The 21850-nt window shown below is 41.7% G+C and overlaps 1 pseudogene; it reads left to right on the top strand.

Annotated features, from left to right (window-relative positions):
• Positions 1–2825: 2825 nt before the first annotated feature.
• LOC143640198 (VPS10 domain-containing receptor SorCS1-like) overlaps positions 2826–21850 on the top strand; it is an 80036-nt pseudogene continuing 61011 nt past the window's right edge.

Raw genomic sequence — 21850 nt, 5'->3', positions numbered from 1 at the left:
TTGCCAGCGCACCACATGTTAATTGTGGTAATGCTGACATGTCTTTGCTGATGGTGTCACCAATGATGCAATTTTTCCAAAGGAACTGTCAATTGGCTTGGTGTCGTGGCATTTCTGTATCCTCCTCCCTTCTGCTAGTGATGGTCTAAAATTTGGGGGCCAATGGCTATATGCTGGACCGGTAGTCAGTGACAGGCATGATCCAATTGCAGTGGTATCAACCTAAGACAGGAGGCTGACGCCTAAAGGTCAGTTGCCTAAAGGTCAGTTTTCCGATGACGGGTAAGAACCATATGTTGAATTGGAAAACCTACCAGGCACGGTCCTTAAACCACATTAACCTCACTGCCCCACTGGCAAAAAGGCCAAATTTGTGGGCCAACAGAGGTGAGGCAAAGAACCTCACCCCCCCACTGGTGCATAGACCTATCCACAAGTATGACTGTATGCTGGACCGGTAGTCAGTGACGGGTATGATCCAGTTGCAGTGGTATTAACCTAAGACAGGAGGCTGACGCCTAAAGGTCAGTTTTCCAATGACGGGTAAGAGCCATATGTTGAACTGGACAACCTACCAGGCACGGTTCTTAAGCCACATTACTTGTCGTTTAATTAATCAGAAGGGGGGAGATGCCGGGAGCCATCAGCCAAGTAGGTATGACAATCTCCTTGCCAGCTTACTTCCATGCTGTCTAGTGGAAGGACTTCTGAAAGGTGACCTTGCTCAAGGACCAGGGTGGTTTAGCATAATAGGAGATTAGGGTGTTCCCCCTTTAGAATAGGGCAGTTTAGCATAATAGGAGATTAGGGTGTTCCCCCTTTAGAATAGGGCGTATCCTGCTGCTGAGTTCCTCTTGAGTTCTTAGGGTCAGACAGTATATTTTGGGAGACAGAAGTGCATGCGGAGTGGATTTGGGCAGAGTAGTGGATTTGGGCAGAGTGTGGATTTGGGCAGAGAACGTGGATTCCCCCAGAACGTGTTTGTAGACTGCCGGTGTGAGATCGGGAATAAAGAATTGCTGTTTGAATCTTCAAGCTGTGTGGAGACTCGTGATTTGTGCCCAGCCGGAGACTGCGGCAGCTGCCTGCAGAACTTACCTGGACTGTGAGTTAATCTATTGAGACACTGCTTTACCTGGACTGAGACAACAAACTGTAATCTACAACAAATTGTAACTTGGTATCTTTGTTAATGGTGTCATTGCTGGTATAATTTTCCAAGGGCTTCTTGCATGGAGCCATCAATTGGCTTGGTATTGTGGCATTTTGTATCCTCCCCTTCTGCTTGTAGCAGATTATTTATGGTGTTTGTGTAAAAACCACTATGGTTGTTATTTAAATTAAACAAAAGGGGAAAATGTTAGAGTCTGTAAACAAGTCAAGATGGCGCCTGGCATTTTGCAGATGGAGTGGTTTGTGAAGTAATGCCAGAGAGCCACTAAGTGTGGAGATTCCTTATTGGATGACTGCTGTATCTAGTTTATGTTAACTAAGATAAGCTGTGTGGAATGTATATATACCTCTCCTATCCTACAATAAACGGCTCCCACTCCTGCTGTATCAATCTACACAAGTTGCTCGTCAACGCCCGGTTAGTTTGCTGCAGCTAGACTGCGGCACTGAGTGTGTTCAGGGGCGTGTGCAAATGTGCATGAAAAGTGTTCAGTCAACTGTGCTGGTTCTCGTCCACAGCCATCGCCTGGTGACCTGTCAGAAATGTCATGTCTTAAGCCCCACCCCACACCAGCCCTAGTGAATCAGAAATTCAGGTAGGCCAGCAAGCCACATCTCCGCAAGCTCTTAAGGTGATTCTCTTACACACTTATCTCCAGAAAAAGCCAGTGTTTTATGATTCACTCCCTCCCCAGGAAAGAGGGACCTGAGCCTTCAGAGTATAGGAACACATGGATGCTAACATCCCTGACCTGGTTTCAGGTCTGCAGACGCCTTTGTTCTTCATCAGATTTCTTTGTTCACTATTTAACTTACAAAGCATGCATTGTGCATGAGTGCATGCACATGAGTGTGCAATCACACACCTTCTAGCCCTGCTCCTGTTTTGAGAGGCCTTTCCTCAGCATTTGGCTCTTATTCCTAGGGAAATGTAGAACCGAGTCCCATCACTCCAAACTCAAGTCATTTTTTCACAGAGAATGGCTGAAGGAAGCAACGATTAAACCAAAGGAATAAAGCTGCAGTGGTGGGATTGTGGGCCCTGCATGAGTAGTGGTGGTTGTGACAGTGACATAGATGGAGGCAGTGGTAGTGACCGATGGGTTCTTGTTGGTAGTGATGCTGTTGAAAGGAGTTGTAATGATTGTGTTGTTAGTGATGGTAGTTTGGTGATGGTTGGTAGTAGCAGAGCTGAGAGTATTACTGGTGATGGGGTTGGTGGTGGTAGTGGTGATGATGGTGATGGGGTTGGTGGTATTGATGTTGGTGATTTGGATGGTGGTGGTAGTCATGATGGTGATGGTGTTAGTAGTGATGGCAATGGTAGTGGTGATTGTGAAGGTGGCAATGGTATTGGTATTGATGGTGATAATGTTGGTTGTGGTGGTTTTGGTGGTGGAGGTGTGACAGAATGGGTATTGATAGTGATGGTGATAGTGTGGTATCAATGGTGATGGCATTGTTGGTGATAATGTTGGTTGTGGTGGTTTTGGTGGTGGAGGTGTGACAGAATGGGTATTGATGGTGATGGTGATAGTGTGGTATCAATGGTGATGGCATTGTTGGTGATAGTGTTGGTGATGATGGTGTTGGTGAAGGTGGTGATGGTGTTGGTGATGGTGGTAATGGTGATGGTGTTGGTGAAGGTGGTGATGGTGATGGTGATGGTGTTGGTGGTGATGGTGTTGGTGAAGGTGGTGATGGTGTTGGTGAAGGTGGTGATGGTATTGGTGGTGATGGTGTTGGTGAAGGTGGTGATGGTGTTAGTGTTATTGGTGGTGGTGTGGTGAGTGGTGGTGACAGTGGTAGAGATGAGGGTAGTGCTAGTGGTGAAGTTGGTGCTGGTAGTGATGGTGATGGTACCAGGGCTTCATTCATACCAGACCTTCAGATCATCTTCCTGACTGCCCCCTCCTCACTGAGGCGGTCTGCCCTGCAGTGCATGGGGTGTGTGATGGTGTGTGTGCATGGACTCGGGTGAGTATATGTCTGACTTTGACATTAGCACTTCCAAGGTAAGTCCCGAAATTTTTAAATAAAAATAGGGTTAAATTATTTGGATCCTGGGCATTAGAATAAATGAACCACCCAGATGTAGTTAGTTATAGGCAATTAATGTGATTCTGGGAGGACTTCAGTACGATATAATGGAAGTGCTGATGAGAAGTGGGCCAGGGGTTCTAAGGGAAGTCACGGCAGTCCCTGAGCTCTGGAGAGAAGCCAAGACCCCACTGTTAAGGCACGTGGCCTCCTCCCACTCTGTCCTCAGCAGAGGAGGGCAGCCAGCTGGGGCGGGGCTGAGCTCAGCCTTGTGTATCTCAGGTCCGGCATCTGGGAGCACCACACTCTTCTCCGTCGTCCCTTCAGGTTCATAAAGAAAAGGCAGCTGAAAGAAACCCAGAGAAGGGCGAAGAGAAGCAGGGCAGAGAGGAGAGTGGGGAGGGGAGGGTTCCATGACAGTGGGTGGGAAATGGCTTCTGTCCTGGGTGGGGGACAGGCCGGATGAAGGACAGTCCAGGAGACCGGGAAACTTGGGCCCCAGAGCCACCTGGGATTCTCTCCAAATCCCACATAAGGCATCTCAAAACCCAGTGTGGCCATGGTCCGGGTCCTCAGGAAGCACCCCAGTTTGCATGTCTACATTCTAAGTGTACCCTCCTCTGGGCTCTGTTTGGCCCCCCTCCTGAGTCTTTTAGGTGTCTTTTGAGGTTCTGGTATTTTGCTTGCTCTTCTAACAAGTCAGAATGTGCATGAGCAGGCCAAGAAAGAAGGCACAGTGCCTCACACTGGCTGCTGCTGAGCTGCCCAAGTCCACCAGGCTGGCTGGGGTTTGAGCTGAGCTAGAATGTCTTTGGGTGCCACCTCGCTTTCCTCAGAGCCTGTGAGGCAGCTGTGCCCTCTCTCTAGGGACCAGCCCATCCATGATCAAGGGGCTTGGACTCTTCTCTTGGTGCTGTGAGCCTCCTGTGGTCAGGTAGGGTAGGAAGACCTGTTGTCTGGCCCTATTTAGGTCTTGAAGGAGTTCTTGTCCTCAAAATTTCTGTAGTTTGCAGAGACACCAGGGACTTCATCTTCCTCCTCAGACAGTCTGGGTACAAGGAGTACCTCCTGCCCACCCCACTCCTAGAAGCACAGCGAGGGCCCTCTGGGGCAGCAACTTGGGTGAGCTGCCCAGGAGAAGCTCTACCCTTTGGAGGATAACTACAAACCTGGTCGTTTCCAGTGGACCTTGTGAGTGGTGCCTGGGAACCTCTGTGGCCATTGCTCTGTAGCACTTGTAGGACTGAGACGCACAATTCACAATCACACATTGCCGCAGAACAGTGTATTGCGAGAGAGGGAATCTGGGCCAGGCTGTTGGGTGGGAACCTTTTCCACTGACTGTGGTGATTCAGTCTCTCTGAAATCAAAGTTCTTGTGTCAAGCTGGGATAAACCTACCTTACAGGGTAACTCTTAGCATTTAGAAGTAAAAGATTCAGTGTGCATGGTTCAGCCCTGGGCCTGATGCAAATTATGATAATGATCTTTTCTTCCTATCATTTTTCTTGGGCAGCAGTCATTGGCTTGATAACCTGTCAGAGAAATTCCACCATTTGTCCTTTGATCACGGCTCAATATAGGGGTCATTAGAAGCCACCAATATCTGGTATCTAGATTTTACTGCCCAGTGACCTGTCACTCAATCTTGGAAAGCTGTCCCCATGTGGCACCACATGAGCACCTGTGCAAAGACTGATTTCAAAATGGGCCTTGTGCAGAGAAGTGAAGCCCTTAGCAGAGGTGAAGAGTGCTTTCTGGGGTCTCCTTTTCTGCGTTTGTTTATGTTGGTCCTTTTGTTCAAACAGCATATATTTGTCCTATTATTGGTGGCTCCCCTCTTCTTAAGGAAAATCCCCACCATATGAATCTTGACTTCTCAGGCAGCAGTTCACATTCCCAGCTCCCCTTGCAGCTGGACTTGGGCTCCACCCACCAAATATGACCACAGAGGGAGTCTGGGAGAGGCCAATGCACAGGAACCAGCCTGCCGGGCAGCCCACCGTGCTAGCACTGGTGGAGGCAAATGTACCCCAGTTCTGGTAACAGTAGTGGCTTGGGCTGCAGCACCTGGCTGCTTGGTCCCCTTCTTGTGCAGGGAGGCACTGTGGTGGGTAGAGCCCTGCTTGTGACGGAGCCTAGAGCTCCATGTTTGGTGTGACTTTGACACTGATCCTGGAAGATCAGCCTTGACCTGTTTCCCAGACCTCTCCATGAGCCTGAGGACGCCTGCTACCCTTTGTTGATTTCTTTCTGTCTGAGCAAAGCGATGTGTCCTGCTGCTCAGAACCAAGACAACTGCCCAAGAAGCCTCTGTTCCCTGATAGTTGCGATACCATGTGGCAGGTCCACATCCTCTTCACCTCGCTTCACGGCATCGCCTCATTCCTTCCACAACAGCCGTGGAAGGGGAGCGACTGGCCTCAGATCCAAGCCTCCTCGTGTCAGCCATATATCTCTCTCTATATATATTTGGGTCATCAAACCTAAAATACACTTCAGACCAGACGCTGAGATGGGCACTGGAGCTCACTTGGAGCTCACAGGTACTCCATTGCCCCCGAGCAGCTGGACCCCAGTTGCCCCTTCTCAACTTGGAGCCCCTAGGTCTCAGGCAGAGGCAGGAGACCTTGGGGAGTGACGGGGAGAAGTGTGCACCCCTGAGGCTTCCTGGTACCATCAGGAGGGAGAAGGCCACCTCATGCTGCCTGGGGAGTCTGCCTGGGCCTTGCCCTTTGCCTCACTTCTTAAGTTTGTTGAAGCATTTGAGCTGCTCACCAGCCACTCAGAATACCCATTGAACCGCGTCTCTGCAGGCCAGGCCCGTGCATGGAAGGAACAGCTGTGCATGCTCATTTTCTCTCTGATGACCCTTGTCTCAAATCTTTCTGTGAGCAGCACTTTTTATCTCCTTCAACGACCACCAGGTCAAAGCCAGGGTCTAAGTCTGGATTAGGAGGGCTGCTCCCCCACCCCCACTCATTCCCTCACTTAATGCACATTTCTTGAGCAGACACTCTGCTGCGCTGGGTGTGACCCTAGGTGTGGGTTCCCGGTGTTCATCAGACAAGGTGATGCTGCTGTCATGTGGCCTTCACAGCATGGAAGGCAGACTCCAGGAATGAAGGAGGTGGTCTGACAGAGGACAGGTCCCGGAAGACATGGGGAGAATGGGGTTTGCCTGGGCTCTGGGGGTGCTGGGCAGGGTCAAGCTCTGTGACCACCACAGACTGAGACAACAGGGTCCACTAAAGGTCTGGGGAGCTCCTGAGCCTAGGAAGAAAGAGGACGATTCTGGTGTTCAGAGGCCAAAGGGGCTGGAGTGCGGGGGATGACAGAGAGGGTGGGCAGAATCTGTGGGCCCACTGCAAGGCGAAATCACAGGCCTATTTTAGTCAGCTTTTTTGTAGCATTGACTAAAGGACCAAACCAGAACAATTGTAGAGGAGGAAAAGTTTATCTAGGGGCTCACAGTTTCAGAGGTCTCAATCCATAGACAGCAGACTCCATTCCTCAGGGCTCAAGGTGAGTCAGGACATTGTGGCAGAAGAGTATGGCAGAGGGAAGCAGCTCACATGGTGATCAGAAAGTCGAGAAAAATCGCCACTTACTAGATACAAATATATTCCCCAAGCCACACACAATGCCCACCTCCACCAGCCAAACCCCACAGCCTTCTGTTACCACTCAGTTCATCCCATGGATTTGGTTAAGACTCTCACAACCCAATCACTTTCCCCAAAAACTTCTTGCATTGTGTCATATGGTGGTGGAGGCGATCCCCCACTCACTGTCTTGACAGGGTCACAGTGAGAAAAAGTGTTGGCAAAGCCGCTCTCCCACTGTCTTGACAGGGTCACAGTGAGGATGAATGCTGGCAAAGCCACGCTGGTTGGTGGATAACCGAAACCATGAGACCCTTTTTTATGTAATTGGGACTTTGCATTTTCATGCTTATGTTTCTCACAGGAGGCATGAGTATGTTAAATGCCAAACAAATTAAATTTCAGATGGCTAGAACAGAACAGGTAGTTCATGCCTTGGAGGCCGTTCTACCCACCCCTCAGCATATCAAGGACAAAGTAAAAGGCTATTCTTCTATCTTAGTACACTGTGGACAAACTTAATAATGGACAACAATCACCCCCTGAAAAACAAATTCTTTGAGAACTAGTGCACCTTGACTGAGAAACAAACTCTTTGAGAACTAGTGTACCTTGACTGAGAAACAAAGAAACTCTTCGAGAAAGCAGCTCAACCAGTTTTATGAGAATAAATTTAGGAATTAATTAAAATAGCTTTATAAGACACAGTTTTAAAATAATGTTAGAAATATTATTTTATTTAGATTCTTAAGTTTAGAAATTCTTAAGTCTTTAGTTGTATAGGTTTCTGATATGTTTTAAGGATGATTCATAAACTTTAAGATATTTTAAATATAAGATTTAAAGGGACTTTTTTAGATGGGAATTTTGAATTAGAAATAAAGTACAAGTGTACTTTAGGTTAATGATTGGCTAGGAGACTTAGAGTCTGGTTACGTAGTTTGGCATTAGTTAATAAGGAAATAACATATCTTGGGAAAAATAGTAAATCTTGGGAAAATCTGAAGGATGTAAATTGGTGACATGTCTTACTGATGATTCTGTACTTTGATGATTGTATGGCTGGGGGTCATATCCAGGAAGAATGTAGATCGGTGTGCTCTCAATCATGGTTAAGGAAATGTCATGTCTTGGCAAAGTTTTAAATTATATAATCAATGACGTATTGTGAATCTATAATGATGAAAAAAATTGTAATAAAAAGGGGACCCAGAGAAAGCAGCTCTAGCTCTCTCTCTGGAGATTGCTCAAACGGAACGACTCCTGTCTCATCATTTCGCCGATGCCACTCCTCCTTCAGGACTCCCTGGACCCCGCTGGGGCTGGACCCCGGCAATTGGCGCCCGAACAGGGACCTGAAGGTAATCCCCTCGGCACCTGAAGGTAAGCCCCCTCGGCATTTTCCCTCTTGTTTTCGGAGTGGATAGGCCATTACCCGTGGGTTTTGCGAGCCCCCTGTTGGCAGAACAGGTGAGAGTGGGTAATTAGGTAAAAGAAAAATGGGAAATACAGAATCCAAGGAACGAGGATTATTCATTGATATTGTTAAACATTTGCTTAGAAAGAAAGGAGTTCAGGTTCCCACTTCACAATTACAGAGGTTTTTTCATTTTATTCAGGAATGTTGTCCTTGGTTCCCAGAAGAGGAAACCTTAGATCTAAAAACATGGGTAAAAATAGGAGAAGCTTTAAGAGCATATTACTCTAATTGTGGACCAGAAAATATGCCTGTAGATGCTATAGCATTATGGAATCTTTTAAAAGATATGTTAGATCCAGCTCAAGAAGCTGAAATCTTAAATAAGATTAACTTAACTGTCCCTACTGAAGAAACTCCCCTAAGGAAGGACTCTAGAAGTGCAAACTATGTCCTGAAAAAAGATGAGGAAAAGGATCAGTCTTGTTTAAAAAATAAAGATAATTTAGAAGAAGCAGCTACTAAATATTATAATAAAAAATTCTTTTCCCCCATAAGTACACATTCTTGAGGATCTTCTACCAAAAATAAATTGGGTTCCAAAATAAAAATTAACTTACCACCTCCTCCACGGAATGTAAGATTTAAAGGAGCTATGAAAGAGGCTCTACAATCTAGAGATTTAAGTTTTACTCTCCCTATCACTTTTGATTCAAATGATTAAGTTAATTTTAGATAGACAACATCCTTATTTTATAGGACATATTCGAGGACATTCTGACTTACCAGGAAAATTGTCACAAGGCAATACATTGGCAGATTCATTAACCAGACCCCAAATTCTTACTGTTCAGGAAGCTATAGCTAGTCATGCTTTACATCATCAAAATGCTTCTGCCCTTCGACAGCAATTTCATATCCCTAGGGAATCAGCTAGAACAATTGTCAAAAATTGTCAAAACTGTCCATCATTATTGCCAACTTTACCCATGGGAGTTAATCCTTGTGGTTTAAGACCTAATGATTTATGGCAAATGGATGTTACTCATATTCCTTCATTTAGAAAATTAAGTTATGTTCATGTTGTTGTTGATACTTTTTCTCATGTGATTATTGCCTTAGCAAGAACTGGGGAAGCATATAAAGACGTAGTGCAACGCTTGTTTATTTGTTTCTCATATTTGGGAATGCCTAAAGCATTAAAAACAGATAATGCACCAGCTTACACTTCAAATGCTTTTAAAAAATTTTGTGATATGTTTAAAATTTCTCATTCTACAGGAATTCCTTATAATCCTCAAGGACAAGCTATAGTTGAGAGAGCTCATCAAACATTGAAAGCTCAAATTACTAAACTTCAAGAAGGAGAATATAAATATAGTTCTCCTTATCATGTTTTACAACATGCTTTGTTTGTGATCAATCATCTTAATTGTGATTATAAAGGAGTGACTCCCATGTTAAGACATTGGGAAAGTGAAAAAATATCAGCAAAACCCTTGGTAAAATGGAAAGATCTTTTGACAGGTAAATGGATAGGACCTGATGTATTACTAACTTGTGGGCGAGGATATGCTTGTGTCTTCCCACAGGACGCAGATTCCCCCATTTGGATTCCTGACAGACTGATTCGACCCTATGTTCAGCCTCCGGACCAGAAAGTGGAACAAATCGTGCCCTCCGAGTCTCCGACATGCCTCACCATTGACCACGGTTCCTGAGGAAGATTTGATGACTACCTTGATTCCATCTTTCTCCCGAATCAGCTTTGATGACCCTCAATCCTTATTCAGACAATTATCTTCTACAAGATTGGCAGAATTACCAACTTGGGGACAATTAAAACAATTGACTCATCAAGCTCGAGAACTTATTTCTACTCAGTCAAACCTCTGCACTCCTGAGAAAATGTTTGTTGCTATGCTAGCTATTCTTGCCTGTCAGGTAACCAATGTGTCTTCTAAATATTATTGGGCATATTATCCTGATCCACCTTTATTTCATCTCACTACTTGGGGAAAAGGAGATATTAAGGTATTTACCAATAATACTAATCTCCTGGGGGGTGAATCTAATTCTTTTATTACTCCTATATCAACTCATAATTTTAGTTTTAAGGGTCATAGTCATTTACCTCCTCTGTGTTTTAGTTATAATATTATTCCAATTGTGGGCTGCATACCACTTAATTATAGAACTTTTATGACAAATTCTCCAAATGAGGAAAATGATATAAAGGATCTTTGGATGCTTTCTATTTTAGCTTTAGATTTTCCTGATTTTAAAGAAAATTTGCCTTCAGAAAAGCCTTCTTCTATGTTTCAAGATTGTAAAAAAGCTGAGTCCCATCTTGATCATTCATGGGTAAGAATAGATAGACAATTTGGGTTTCCAATGTGATATACATGTATGTTTATTGAAAGAGGATTTAAAATCTTTACAAAAAGTTCTTCTTTTCCAATATATGATTTTTCTATTTCTGAATCTAAATATGAGGCTCCTAAAATTTTATCATCACCTTCATGGAATACTCCTCGAATGCAAATTATTAGGAGCATTCCACTTGAACCCATGAATGAATGGTTCTCAGCTGGATGGGTTGCCCCTTTATATTTTACTAAAATTAAACAACATTATCAGGTTTATACAGAACTTTACAGATTATTGGCTTCTTTAGACATAATACATATGATTAGGCCTTCTTTAGTACATGAAAGTCATTTTGTTACAGCTTGTGTAGGATCTCCTTATGCAATATTACTTAAAAATCAAGGAACACTAAAGATTTCAAAATTAGAAGAAAAAACTTATGAAGAAAAAACTTAGATTATTAGAAGAAAAAACTTAGGTGAAGGAGTAACCACTGCATTAGGGTCCTATAGGGGACATTCGGAGGGAGAGGTGTCAGTAATAAACTCACTAATCAGTATATTGCGTGAGTCACTCATTTTGCATGGGGAACTGGAAGACCTTCAGTTGGGACAAGGGCCAGAGTCATCTTATAAGACCTCATAACATCAAATTCCCATGTGCAGTGTTTGTAGCCAGCTCTAGAATTGTCAAGTGGAAAAATGTAGGTGAAACTGAAAAATTACTCTCTGTCTTTCCTAATGTCAGTGCAGCATATCACCTTAGATGTCCCTTGGCTGTGTGTTGATTCAGCACTCTTTCATAAGCACAGATTCAACATGTAACATTGTAGTCACTACAATGCTGCTACCTTTCTATTAAAAATATCTAATTACAAAAGAATTGTATAGATATGTTTTAGATGTTAAAAAGTCTACTTGAATCATTACCCGATCCTAGCCCCATTCCCACAATTATTTATTTGGTATTCATGCTTCCAAACACTTTTTTTTAGCATTTGCCACTGAATAACTGTGCCAAGAGAAAGTATATAAAATTAATTTGGAAGGCTGTTTTTGTGTGATTTGCTGTTTTTATGTGATAGATATTCTGTTTCCCTTTTTAAGTTAAAAACATATTTTAAACATCTTTCCAAGTCAGAATATAGAAGGCTACTTTCCATCTCATTTCTTTTTATTCCATGGTATTAAGTATTATAGAATTATTTAATTGTTCCCTTTCATGAACATTTGGGTTGGTTTTTTTTTTTGCCACTATAAACAAGGCTACAATTAACATTCCAATACCATATTACTTGTTATTAAAAACACACAAAGCTAATTAAATCTCTTGGCAATGGAGGTGTTTCTGCTAGATTATAAAGAAAATTCCACTCAGCCAACTGGACCTGAGTATCAGGCAGTGCCAAATAGTTCCCTCACAGGGTTTTAAACAGGAGCCTCCTGCCCACCTGTTGCCTGTGAGTCCCACAAGGTAGGAATTTGAATTAACTGCCTCCCTATTTAGAGGCAAATGCTAGCGGATTCAGTAAGGGTAAGATGAGGGGAAGCTCAAGTAAGCTTTTCCTAGATGAATCAGGTAAACAGGGTCATTTCTGGCACAAATAACAAGAGATGACTGGCAACAGGGCCACACTGGTAATCTTCTCAAGGCTCTGACACCAGTGCCTGGAAGCTATAGAAGTAAGGAACCACTGTGCCCCCTGAGTCTCTCCAATGACTGTTTTAACCTGTCCTTGAGAAGCTTGTGCTCATTCAGTGTAGAATAACCTCAGGACTGGGATGAAGTGCAGAAGAATTCCAGCTGTGGCTTGGCCTGCAGTTAGTGCCTGCCTGCAGGTTACTCCTGGGCTGTCCCTTCCCAAAAAGCTTCTGGAGCATAAATGTAGTCAAAACTTGAACTGAGTGGGTCTATTAAACCAAAGGTCGCCCTTGTCAGTCCAGGGCAGTAAGCAGACCTCCCAGCACCACCATTCTGAGAGCTTAGTTGGAAGCAAGCAGGAAGACCTTCCTACTTTTTATTTAGTTTTGAATGACTCAATGTATAAATGGTTAGGGTTGATTTCAGAATCAGCTTACTACTGTGTTTAGAGAGCAGTGTTCTCAGGTTTCACCAAGGTGGAAAAATCCCTGCATATGTTATTAATATGCCAACAGAAAGGCTGTTTTTTTTTGTTTGTTTGTTTGTTTTGCCAGGGGCAAGGGGTACCAGTGATTGAACTCAGGGGTTCTCAGCCACTGAGCCACATCCCAAATTGCAAAATGTAATAGGTTATTTTGTATTTTAGTTAGAGACAGGGTCTCACTGAATTGCTTAACACCTTGCTTTTGCTGAGACTGCCTTTGAACACTGGATCCTCCTGCCTCAGCATCCCAGGCTGCTGGTATATCAGGTGTGCACCACCACACCTGGCTAGAAAGGCAGTTTTTGAGGAGATGCCAAAATGTCTATCAGCTTCACTGTATAGAGATGAATGTTTGGACAATTTCTGTTTCAGTTTTTGGCTAAAACTTAGAAAAGATGGTTTAAAAAAGAAGTGAGTAAGCACCGAATGTGCCTCCAGGGGGCCGCAATCCTGACTCCTGGTCCACTGGTATCAGGGTTTCTAATGTCCAGGGCTGGAGCAGTGAGTCAGCAAAGCCCTGCTGTCTTCCACTGTCAGCTACCTGCCTGGTTCACCTCTGGCCCCTTAAAACATCCACAAGCCATTTCACATCCAGATGAAAAGTAAGGGGTTTGCCTGCTTGGACGGAAAGTGAAATATAATTAAGGATATTTCCTATGGTGTAAAAGAGAGAGATTTTTGAATTAAATGATGGAGGGTTTTCCATCCAAAGCTACCATTGACTGTTATCTTTCGTGAGTGATTTAGTTTCTTTGAGCCTTAGTTTCTTAACCTATTACATTTTGCTATTTGCCTTCAAGTGTGAATAACTGTGACACCATATAGAAAGCATGTAGCAGAATGCTGGGCACATGTATTACAAAATATAAATACCATCAATTGCTATCATCTAAGGGTTTCTCTAGAGTAGAGAAAAAAAAGAGGGGTAGGGAACTTTCTTTTATTGTGAATCTGTAGCCCAGATATGTATTTGATGCCTGGTTGTCACTGCAATGCTGATATCTGGGACATTTTTCATCTAAACCTCTGCTATGCTGTCTATAAAACAAAAAGAAGTACCCCCATAGGCGCCTAAAGTCACATAATTAGAAAGTGATGGAACTGTGGTACACCAAACACATATCTATCTTCCATGCCATTTTTACCAGAAAACTCATTTACCTGACTGCTAAACATGTTTCTTTTGCTCAAAAAATGACAACCATGTTAATTTCATATTCTGTTGCATGTAAATGCTGAAATAACCTCAAATCCATTGTCTTTTTTTCTCCACCAGTATCTATAATTATCTCAGTTTGCAAATACACAAGCACAGCCTCACTGAGTTATACCTACATATGGTTAAATTTTGTTTATAGTGTGTTGGAACCAAGGAACACACTGCAAATTTAAGTTGCTAAATTAACTAGGACATTGCTTATTTCATGCCAGTAGTAAAAGATTCTGTAAATATCAAATAAAGTGGCACTGGGTTTGTTTGCTCTAAGAAAACAAGATAATCTTCTCCAGGGACAGATTTCTTCTTGCTATTAAGTTGCAGTTATTTCTAGATGTATTTTTTTAAAGTGCATGTAGAAATTTCTGTCTGTGGAATTTCTTTATAGGAGCCATTAATTCCTCATGGAAGAATGTTCAAAGACAACTCTTACTATTTCTCAGGGTTAGTTTATCAATATATGATGGGGATATTTCCTCATGAAGCACAATTTTAAAATGATAGTTTAATTTCTGTCGCTATATAAAATATTTAGTGAATCCAAGAAAAATAAATACAGACTTAAATTCTATGAAAAATAACAATTTCCATACTATTAACATACATTTTGAATCTTTTAGAACAGGCTTTTATAAACATATTCCTCTCTACATCAGCCAAAGAAACACTGAACCCCTATCTAATGTACCATTCCCTTGAATTTGCTATTTCCAGGGACATCGTGAGCTGTGATCTCTTCCCATGTGACTCTATTCCAGGTGCCCTGTGGGAATTTTGATGTTCTGTCTGATCTCTGTTCAATGAAATTTGTCAGTGTGCATCAAGGAGAATAATTGGCCCTAAAAGTGGTGCATGTGTTTAAAGTCCACAGAAAGGAAATCACTTGCATTATTTACAGACTGATCGCTGCAGGGGACTGTGTAGCTGTTTTCTAGCCAAGAACTCTGCAGTCTCAATGTGAACACACAATAATTGCTTGTTGATATGAAGTTGACTCCTCAGAGTATGCTTCTTAGCTAAAGTTTCCCATCTTTTCATGGGAAGTCATAGGGATTGAGAAATGAAGAAGATGTGTATTACAGTCATGGACACCCACTTCCTCTTATGGTTGTTTCTACCCACATGGATAGAATTGGCATTAGTGTTTCTCACCCAGGTGCTCTGGCAAAGTGGCACAAGAACAGCAAATTAGCCCAGAGTCCCTGGACTCCTAATCATTTTCTGTCTGACCTTGTGCAATTCTCTAAGCTATCTCCTTTTTCTGATGTGCAAAACAAGGGGATTAGATGATCTCTGAGAAGCCTTCAAACTCTAAAATTTCTTTGATCAACTGAAATGATTCAATAGTAGAATTCCTTGGATTGCAGGTGTTCTAAAAAAGGAAACATGTTTCTATAATTCGGTTTGACAATGAATTGACTCAGATTGTGGATCCTATGAGCCAGTTCTCATGATTCTTTATATTAAGTCATTTAGTCAAGTGTGGCCACATGCCCCATTTTATCAAGTTTGTGTTCAAAAGGAAGTCCCATTCCATTTACTATTCAAATTAAATAACTTGTGCTTTCATCTTGCTTAATGCAAGAGCCACTTTATTCCATTCACTTGGTCTTCTGTCTCATTCCAGGCCCTTATCCCTAGGTCTGCCTACTTGGTTTAAAGGAAAAGTTTAGAGAGTGGTTTTGCCTTCAGATAAAGAACTTGGAAGACCTCCCTAGTCAGCCAAGGACTTTCTAAATATTGCTATTAGGGATTTTGCATAGGATGATTGTTGATTCATGGGCACATTGCTATCCCTGAGCATTCCTTATCACCTGGATTCCACTTAAAGCATCTTTGAGCTGCATATACCTACACACAATGGATACATATAGCCAGCCACCAGTAAGGCCTGTCAGCTTGGATGTCTGGCACAGTCCCTTTTCACTGAAGATGAGGAGACCTGGACTCCTCCGTCACTGCTTTAGTGGGGGCAGTTTCTCTGAGTAAAGTGATGGAAAAACTTATCTCTATTCCATTGTTAAGCCCTACTACTGCTGTCAGAGGTCTGTAGGTATATAGCTCTTTCAACTTACGCACATGAACATAACATGTTGCTCTTTCCTCATTGTTAAGGGTAGTGGGTCTAGAAATATTTTAAGTCTTAGCCGCACACTGTACGCAGACCCAACCCCCTTCTGTGTCCCTAAGGCTTGCTCTATTTCCTACTTCATTAAGTCCAGTATCATTAGAACAAAGCAGAGTTATCCCTTGAAACCAAAGCACATAGTCCAATCCACAAAATGAAACTATTTTATTTTTTTCTCATTGTGAGTGGTAATATGGGAAACCATCGCTCAGTGGCAATAATATCCATCTGGGTACAGCAAGAACTAGAGTTCCAGTTTACCTCGGTCATTACATGTTCTAATTGCTATGAAAAAAAGGAAGATGCATCTTTACATCAAAGCCTGATTTCTCGGCTTATTTTTCAAAGCATGAGTCAAAGTGTAAGAGGAGGCAAGAGCATCCCACATAGAATAAAAAACAATTGACAGTTTGGTTCCACAACACTAGTTTTAACCTCCTGGGTAGTGGCATTTAATCCTGGCTGCAAGCTAGAATCACCAGGGGACTTAAAGTGAAAACAAAAACAAACTGATGTCCAAAGTTCCCAATTAAATTCAAATTCCTAGGGGATGGACCTAGGCATCATACATGTATAAAATGCCCTCAAGTGATTCAAAGGGTCAGATAGAAGTGAGATTTCTGCATCTTATGGAATGTCAAAGATATAGGTGTACTCTCATGTTAATTGCAACGTTACTCCAGTGGTCAAAATATAGAAGCCAAATAGGTGTCCATTACTAGATGAATGAATAAGGGAAATGAGGTATACACAGTGGACTACTAAGAAGCCTTTAAACAGAATGACCCTCAGTCATTTCCAAAAACAGTGATGGAACTAGCGGACATGCTGCCAAGTGAAATAATCCAGGCACAGGAAGACAAACACCACATAATCTCACTTACATGTGGAATCTTAGAAAATTGCTGTCATAGAATCAGAAGAGAAAGGTGTTTACCATAGTAGGTAGATGATAGTGAAAACGGAGATGTCCTTTAAAGCATACACATTGTAGTTAGACTAGAGAAGTGAGTTTTAGTGATCTGCATGGGACCACAGTTAATAACAACATATCGTGCATTTAAGATTTTTCAAACAGAGAGATTTTTAATGTTCGCACCACAAAAAATAACTTGATGTATATGTTTGTTACCTTGATTGAATCTTTCTACAATGTCTATATTGATTACATTGTACTCCATAAATATGCAGTTATTATTAGATTTGAGATCTGCTGAGCTTACACAATGCTCTTAGCTTAATAAGTGAATAGTCATAAATACATGTAGTCTGACCACACCACCCCAAATTCCCAAGAGGGGAAAATAAAAAAGGCTGAAAGAATAATCTGCAGTATGAAGACTCACAATGCTTCTTTCCAGGTTTAGCCTCACAAAGAAGAAAATATTGCATTCATCTTTTTAAAAAAATTGTCCAGGCAGCACATAAGCAAAATGAAAGAAAGTATGGGTAAAAAGGAAGAGGTGACAGAGTCATTTCAAGATAGGAAGGAGGAGAATGGCTGAAACTGGGGGTGTTGGAGTAATAAGGCAGTCTCCACTGATGAGCTGTAGGTAATATCAAAGGCACATTTTCAGAATATTTCCTTGTCAGTAATTGTACAAAGACTCCCTTGCCATTACAAAGCACTTTTCTTCTTGGCAGATTGAAGAATGCTTTACCAACTAAATGCATCTCAGTAATGTCCAGAGCTCAGGTCCAACATAATAACAAGTTGCCTTGTTATTACGGAAGTAGCAGCCCCATTTAATAACATATTAAATGCATTATTCATTTATGTAACTCAGACCCAGGGACAGCTGCTGGGATGAAAATGGAACCATTCTGTAATGCAAAAAGCAGGTGTGTGCTTACTTGAATAAATTAACTCTGTATTTCTGCACAATTTTCTTCTAAATTTCAGGGACAGGTCTGGTAGGGCTAATGTGATGCCATTTTCATCCAAGAAATAAAATGGTTTCAGAATGGTTTTTGATGAGCATTTAAAAAAAAATCACCAACAGCCTTCTCTGTGGCAGAATCCCAGGAGGATAGATTCATGCTTTGGGTTGAAGCAGAGCTCCTGTTGCTGCAGGATTTGGGAGAACCTGATGTCATGATTGGTCAGAAGGGGTTACAAACAAAAGAAATACTCTGCACTTCATGATGCCAGTAGCAGTGGTGGGCCAGTTCTTCTAGTGCTGCTCGCCAAGATGGAGCCACAGGTGTGCTTGATACTATGCAATTAAAAAACAAAACCTGCCTTTAGTTTGCACACTGCCACACCTCTGAAACCAGCAGGCAGTTTCTAATGCACAGTTAAACTCCCTGAGATGCCATGATTATTCCGGAGGCTTTTGCTGGTCATTTTCTTGCTACCATTGCTGTTACCAAAATGTTATCATTCTCCAATGTATGCACCATGGGAGGTTTTTTTTTCCCCTTTTTTCTTTTCCGCCTGCCCTTATTTTCTCTCAAAATCAGTTTACACTCATAAAAACATAAAAAGGAATTTCTTTTCTAGGCTGATGTTCAAATTGCTCAGGCATGACAGTGACCCAGCAGAATGGTCTAAGTACCGGAGCTGGAGTTTGGAGGCTGCCCAGTCAGCTAGGTGTTAACTCCTTAGTTGATGGATTATGAGGAGAAGCAAGGACTCCTAGGATAGAGATCAGCACTGCTCATTTGGTGGGTGAGGGGCTTGGAGTGTTTGGGGCAGCAGTAATAACTGATGCTATGCTGGCATGTCAACATGTAAACTGATACAGTTACACCAGTGAGGATTTCTAGATTCTCAGCTCTGCTTATTTGAGCACAAGGAGTCCCTCAAGGAGCTTTAAAGTTTATTCATTTCTCAGGAATCCTGTGAAATCATGCAATTCAAAGAATTTCTATTACCTGAATCATGAAGACCTCTTTAAGAGTGTAGAGGTGGGTCAATCTTACTACTGTAAAGAGGCAGTGCAGAAAGGATGTGTTATAGAGACAAATAATCCAAATTGGCCACGCAAGAGGGCACAGAAGCAGAAGGAGCAGAAGAAAAGAAGTGGTTTCAAGAAGATTAGAAAGAGTTTTGGATGGAGCAGAGTGAGCTGGCTGGGGAGAAACTTCAGAAAAAGTAGAATAAAATCACCTTGTAGAGGGCTTCTGTGAAGAATTACAGGATTCACACTTATCTGGAGGGCATTTGGAAACCATGAAGCTTGTGAACAGAGAAAAGAAATAACAATACTAACTGAAAATAGTTGAAAACATTTCACAAGTACTTGCTAAATGATAGGGCAGTTTTCAGCAATCTGGGTACATTAATTAATGGAATTCTTGCACCTACCCCATGACATGAGTTAAGTATTAATGGTTGACCTTTGTGCTGATCCATAATGTCCAAAGTGCTTTTGCAAGTTTCTCATTGATTTTTTTAACCCTGCTTTTAGCTTGTAAATCCTGAGATTCAGGAACAGAGGGAAGGACATTGGCTAGATGTAAATGAATTGGAAAACTGCCTGCAGCTCAGATAGATCCAATCTATTGCCAGTGTTGTCAAGTTTTCCTGGAACCTAGTTTTACCCATTCTTTAATGTACTATGTGAACTTTTCATGGTATAGTCACCAAGCTGAGTAGTAGTGCAAAGACTACATAGCTTACAAAGCAAAAGGCTTATTAGCTGGCCCCTTAAAAGTTTGCCAACCTCTGGTCTAGTATATTTTGATTTCTTCCAATTTATGTTCTACCACTAACGCTGGAAAAGTGAATTTGAGAGATCAAATATAACTACAGGGATTGCTGAGCCCCTCAGGGGAGAAAAAAAAGATGAATTGGTAATACTGAACCTCAAAGTTCTTAAAGGTTGGTCATCCTGAATATACAGATCCTAATTTACTGTGAATCTGATAAATTTCTAATAAATTGAAAGGGACATATTTGTAAAATAATTCATTTATTCTTTTATTAGAGCTAAAATGAGAATAAGCAAAAGTTTGAAGGATTTACTCAGAATGCAAAAACTGAAGCCTCCTTGGTGTAAGGTTTCAATAGTTCAATCAGTATACTTTCTCAAGAAATGATTAGAAATTACCTAATTTAGCCAGCTTTTTCTGTACAGTGCCATTATTGTAGCATCCTTTCTCTGAACTGTAAGTTCCCTTGCCATCTATGCAGTAGTCCCCCATTATCCATAGCTTCACATTCCACAGTTTCAGGTACCCATGGTCAACTGCAGCCAAAAAATGTTAAAAGGAAAATTCCAGAAATACATGTTTTATTATTTTTCAACTGTGTGTCATTTTGAGCAGTGAGGTGAACCATGCCTAACTCTACATCACAATGCCTTTGTTGTTCAGCTAACAGCGTCTCATCATGTAGCCATTGTTCACATCCCATCATCATAGGAAGATACTGGGAGTTCAGTAAGATATTGGGAGAGAGAAAGGGAGACACAGAGAGACCACATTCACACCAATGTTATTATAGTCAATTATTGAAATTGTTCTCTTTTATTGTTATTGTTCTTAATCTATTATTGTATCTAATTTGTAAATCACACTTTCTAATAGACATATTGTATAGGGAAAAGCTTGTATTTATCAGATTTGTTACTATTCATAGTTCAGGCATCAATGGGGATCTTAGAACAAATGCCCAGGACTGTATTATTCATTTTGGTCCTTAATTATATGTTCTTTAAATGATCTCCTTAATTATCGATTTATGTCTCTTCACCCTGATTTTTGACTTAGTGTAGGGACAATGTCTTCCACTGTGTGTATTTCCTACAGTTCCAAAATGAAGAAGTGATTCATCAGTTGATTTGATGAATCAAAGAAGTCAATTAAGATGCAAATAATAGGTAACAATTTGTTGTTCCAATTATTTCTCTCTATTTATCTCTGTTGAATGCTAGATATGAATCAGCCCTAATGCTCAGAGTAACAGGGAAGGTAGGTGGTTGATGGCCCTGATGACCCTCAGGGCCAAGCAGCTCAGTGTAGTAAAATCGTGGGAGTGATCTACTTTGTCAAGAGCTAGATGACAACTTGAGCTTTTCTCCTTTTAGGTATAGAAAGGTGGTTTTCAATAACTGCACTGATGGCGTGCGAGAAGAGTACACGGCCAAACCACAGAAGTGTCCAGGGAAGGCCCCTCATGGGCTCCGGATCGTCACTGCAGATGGAAAGCTGACTGCAGAACAGGGGCACAATGTCATCTCATGGTGAACCTGGAAGAGGTAGGCTGATTCCTGTCTTCCTCTAACCTTCTAGAGCTGGTGATTTTGTTCTAACAAAGCATAGTTTCCTTTGAGTATCCTTTTTAACCTTCTCATTTTTGTTTTTTGGTCTTTTAACTTTGCCTTATTGGCACTTTCAGCAAAATATATTCTCAGGATACATTAACAGTATTTAGAATAATTTAACCCATACATATACTCACCAACCTAAAAGATGCTAATGCTTTTGCCCTCTCAGCCTCACTTCTTGGCTTTTTGTTTTGTTTTGTTTTTTTCCAAAGGAAACAGGCTGGTCAAACATACATCACGAAGGCCAATCGAAACATCACCAAGTCTAATATCTTTGACAGTTGGGAGCTTGTATTTTGGTAGAACCTGAGGGATATCATTGTGAGCATCAATTATTTTTTGCCAAACTATGGTTGTCTGAAATTTCTGACTACATAGATGACAGATAAAATGAAGTTTCTCCTATGAGGTTTAGAATGCACACAGGGCTTTTGTCATCTTGTAAATGAAGAAGAAGGCCTCCCAAGGATAAGTACTTTCATTACATTATTTCAATTATTACAT

The sequence above is a fragment of the Callospermophilus lateralis genome, unplaced genomic scaffold, assembly GCF_048772815.1.
Source record: "Callospermophilus lateralis isolate mCalLat2 unplaced genomic scaffold, mCalLat2.hap1 Scaffold_132, whole genome shotgun sequence".
NCBI classification, from domain to species: Eukaryota; Metazoa; Chordata; class Mammalia; order Rodentia; family Sciuridae; genus Callospermophilus; species Callospermophilus lateralis.
The sequence above is the reverse complement of the archived record's forward strand: the minus strand, read 5'-3'. Positions and strand labels throughout refer to the sequence as shown.